Raw genomic sequence first — 5,386 nt, forward strand, 5'->3', positions numbered from 1 at the left:
ATTAATGAGTTTAAGTCTTCCGCATTACTTTCTGTTGATATTATATTGAAATGTTAGGGTTTAGATTGGTTGGTTCGCTCACATAGGAGGGTAAGTGTGGGTGCCAGTCGCGGCTCGGTTTTGGGTCGTGACAACATGTCATCATATGCTTACAAAATGAAAAATGTTAAACAAAGCAATATATAAATCTGAATAAGACAGAATAACCAATAAATTAAAATTTTCATAAAAAAGTCTAGTGGACTAACATTTTATGTCCAATTTATAAAGGAAGAAACTATGTCTATCGTGATAGAATCATTAGCAACCCAAGAATAATGAATAATCAAGCATAATAATAATTTAATAGATGGTTAAGAGAGCCGAAATATGAGAAATATCATGTAATCCTTACCAGTCACATTATAGATGAATTTAGAAGAAGTGGAGGAGAGGGGAGGGGGGGGGTGATATCAATGGAATCCTTACTAGTCACATTGAAGATGAATTTAGAAGAAGAGGAGGAGGGGGAGAATATCAATGGATCTAATCTAGCATGATTCACTGACTTGACTATCTATAAAATTAGGAAAGCTTGCTATTAGAAGTTGAAACGAACTTTAAAACATTAAATTGGTATGGAAAAATGATAAGTCATTTTAGAGTATTGAAATAAGTTGCAGTACCAATTAAATTAATTCATCTGTATGTATACTCAAATACATATTAATTATATTGTTGTAAAACTTAATATGATATTCTTAATTAATGATAGAATTTTTAAGAAATTAGATATTTTATAACATTTTAATCTAATATAGGGGAAAAACAATAATTTAACTTTTCCCTAAATTTCTTTTCCACTTATAATAATATATATGATGATATTATTATTATTATTATTTTTTTTAATAGAAAATTGTCTTTTCAAAATCCTAGGCGTTTTACTATTTCATTAAAAAAAGAAGAAGTAAATTTCTAGCATCCCATATAATATTATATTTAATATATAAACTAACTTTTCAAAATTTTCAGACATTTTACTATTTCATTAAAAAAAGGGATAATGCACAAGTACCCCCTCAACATATGTCCGAAATCTCAGAGACACACTTATACTATACTAAGGTTCTATTACCTTCCTGAACTTATTTTATTAATAATTTTCTACCCCTTTTCGGCCTACGTGACACTATCTAGTAGGCCCAATGATGATTGACTTTTTTTTCAAGCTAGTGCCATGTAGGCCGAAAAGGGGTAGAAATTACTTATAAAATAAGTCCAGGGTGTAATAGGACATTAGTATAGTATAAGTGTGTCTCTGGGATTTCAGACATAGGTTGAGGGGGTTCTTGTGCATTTTCTCTTAAAAAAAGTAGACTTTTAGCATCCCATAATATTTATATTTAATATATAATAACTAACAATATATAATTCTTTAAAAAAAGTTTTGATATAGGGGTAAATGGTATTTCAACTTTACACTTTGGAGCTTCCCACTTTTATATATATATATATTATATTTGAATTTATGTGATGTAGTTTGATTCGTAATAGAGTTTGAAGAAATGAAAACTATTAAGTAATGCCAGGACGAAATTATTTTGTCATGTAGAGTGCTACTTGACATTATTTTTAAATAAAAGAAGTGTAGACAGTAGTATATAAAGTGGCGGAGTCATGATTTTTTAAATTAGGGGGTTCAAAGTCTAAAATAACAATACAAAGTAGTTGAAGGGGATTCAACGTTTACTATATAATACTATTCTAACCGTATATAACTAATATATTTTTCCGTCTAACAAAGTTTGAAGATCCGCCACGACAACATTAGATACTGATGGTGAAATACAATTACATGTAATATAACCAGTTTTGTATCCTTAGATGCTACTTGACAATACTATTAGATTTGGTGATATTTAAAGTAATTATATTATTTTCTATTTTTATGTTTTATAATAGTATTTCGTATCTATGCTATGGATTATTCTTATTATTGTTTGCTTTCTCAAGTTATTAAAATGGGTACGCTCAGATAATGTTACATTATGTATAAGATAATGTTACACCTCGAGGCTACCCCCTAGACGTAACGCGGACCTATAATTACGAGTGACCCCAAGTTAATTTTGAATTGACATTTATCAAGCACACCGAGAATAACTAAGTAAAACATGTACTATGCGAAAGTTAAAACAATGGATATTGGAAAGTAGGGAAAACCTAACTAGTCTGAATATAAAATAAAATAAAAGTTTAATGTTGACTAACCCAACATTTTACATGTCGAGCTAAATCTAGGACTACGTTTGAAAAACCTCTAACTAAGTTGAGTTACTGGAATATGCTCCAACTAACTCTAACAAAAATGAAAATAGAAAATAAAGACTGAAATTTAAAACATGTCTATTGTCCTCGAAGTATGATGACTCACGACCGAAGCTGTTGAAGTCACACTGAGGATCGAACTAAGCGTGATCCGAATGTTGAGTACCTGAACCTACATTATGAAACAATGTGGCGCAAAGTATGCATTAGTACATGAAATGTGTTAAGCATGCAGGATATATATGCGCTAAGTTGAACAAAGTATATAAGTTGAACAATGCATAAATGATATAATCTAAACAAGGATATAGATATTAAAGTATAACTGAAAAACTAAACTGAATGCAATGACCAAGTACTAATCATGAAGATAATATGCTGAACTGATTACTGAAGTAAATGCTGAAAATTCGGTCAAATGCACTAAAAGTTTGACTGTAGGAGCTATGATTAATTGACATAAATCACTTGAACTAAATGTGAAGTTCGATGTATATGCTCTATCGAGATGATTCAATATACCTTGCCAGAGGTATAAATGCACGATTGTGGCGCATTTACTAAAATTGATGCACAATAGAATGGACTGATAAATCTACGTCGTCACGTAGTTCTATGTTTATGAGGGTACATTGACCCCTAGTCTAACTCGGTGCTTAGTCTACTGCCAACTGAATATTCAAAAAGCTAAAATGCACTAAATACTGAATAGCTCAAATTATCGACATGATAACTGAGAATGCAACATTTATATACGAAGAACATGACATTCGAAATCTGAAGCATGGATTTTTGTCTGATTGGCCTAAGTAAGTATAATTTATGAACTAGGATAAATTTACACAAGCTAGGGTTCTGAGTTCTATGCGAGGAATTATGCTAGATTATAAAGAGACAAATTATTTAAATTAAAGGAACCATAATTAGAATAAATCTTGAAAATCTAGAAGCCTAGGTTTGAACAGTTTATGAGAATCTAAAGAACTAACGGAATTCTAGACAACTAATGGGTGAAAGGAATTAACTGAATTCTAGAAACACTTTTGATTGTTCTTGAGAGAGTTGGTCGCCTCTTTTTACACTAAGCTGGGTGATTTTAGGAGGATGAGGGTTTTGGGGTGATTCTAACTAGATTATTATGATTAGATTGAGTAAAACGACGTAGTTTAGGCATCAAACGACATAGCTGATACGCTCAAACTTACTTCTCAAATAAGAAGTAAAGCGGTCGTGTCAAGTAAATAACCCAACTAGTGAGGTTGGGATCGTTCCCACGAGGAAAATAGTCTAGACTTAACTTCAACTTGTTATTACTATTGTTCGGTTGATGACTTCCTTAGAAAGTAAAAACATAAAAAGGGGGGTTTGTATTTCCTAATGAGTAAAAATAACTAACGAAATTGAAAGAGACACTTAACAGTTTTGAAAGTTGGATTTTAATCAATTAATCAAAGTAACTAGGGTTTACGTGTTCCCCACAGGTTCATAACTTGATAATTCTAACTATAACAATTCTTTCCTAGTATCTTGCATGCAAAGTGATAAGTTATGTATTTCTAAATCCTTGGTCCGGCATCTAGAAAATCTCACTCCGCACCTTGGTCCGGCTACGTGTGTTGCTTTCCTAACCCTTATCTTTACCTCATATTAAGCATCGTATTCGATATTTGACTAAGTTATTACCTCGTACCAATCAATACTAGCCTATTAGATAGTATACACTAAATCTATGTTAATAATTCTTTTCCTATTATCTACCTCCTTGGTCCGGCAAGTAGCATTAAGGCGAGTTCTAACGTTGATCATCCTTTAAAAAGACTTCTAAGCGAAAGAATTATTAATACATGCAAGACACTATTCTAGAATTGTTATTTTAGCTAGGGTTTATCTCATTATTTGCCTATGGTTCCCACAACCCTAGTTATGGAGTTTAGTTACTCATAGCCATAAACACAATATTCAAATATATTAAATAAGAATTCATGTACTTACTTCAATGAGAAAGAATAAAATCCAAAAGTTTGCTTGATTAATCACCAAAAATCACTTGCAAGAATTCTCAAAGTAATCAATAATCTTACGAAAAGTCTAATGATTATCAAGAATCTCACAATACAATGTTTACCAATACGGAGTTTTAACAATCTAAGAGTCTAACTATCAGGTGTCTAACCTCAAAAACGAGGTTTTTCGAACTATTTATAAAAAAACAAAAACCTAATTAAACAAGAATTCTAATTGCTGGAAATCTGCCAAAACGCGGCTGGGTCGACGGACCTCGCGACGGACCGTCGTGGTCACAACGGACCGTCGTGGACTCCATCGTCCCATACTTGGTGCAATTTCTTCTGCTGCTTTCTTCATTCCCCTCGACGGCAAGTATGACGGACCGTCATAGGCACAACGGTCCGTCGAGGGTCTTCGTTCCAAAATACTTCAACTCTCGGAATCTGGGTACTGGGATCACTTCTCTGAACTTCACGACGAACCTGCAGGACGGACCGTCATAGCCATGACGGACCGTCACAAGCTTCGTAATCCCACACTTGGTCAGACTTCCCCATCTTCCTTCAGCAGCTGCACTACGCTGCCACCTACGGACCGTCACAGGCACGACGGACCGTCATAAGCTCCGTAGGTGGTCTCTTCTGCATTTTTCCGCTCAAAATCTCCGCATTCAGCTTTGGACAGATTTCCTGCAAAACAAAGAGAAACTTATATCAAAATTAGCACAAAAAGGCTTTCGGACACACTAAACTTAAGGAAAAAGTATTAATTATACCGTGAAACCACGGTATATCAACACCCTCAACTTAAATTCGTTGTTTGTCCTCAAGCGACGCACTATGACTCACTACACAATCTTTGTACAATAGTATCCATGTTTTATCCTTTGCAATCATTTGGCTATCAATCCCGATTAATCTCATCAAATCTATGCATGCTATCACTATTAGGCTTGAATTTTTGTGGGATCAGAACATGACACAGACTCACCATGCATTAACACCTATCCTCTTCAATTTCTCACCGAGGTGCTAACAATTCTGGTATTGCAACTAATGTCCTCACTTTA

This window comes from Solanum pennellii, chromosome 12, assembly GCF_001406875.1.
Source record: "Solanum pennellii chromosome 12, SPENNV200".
Classification (NCBI taxonomy): Eukaryota; Viridiplantae; Streptophyta; class Magnoliopsida; order Solanales; family Solanaceae; genus Solanum; species Solanum pennellii.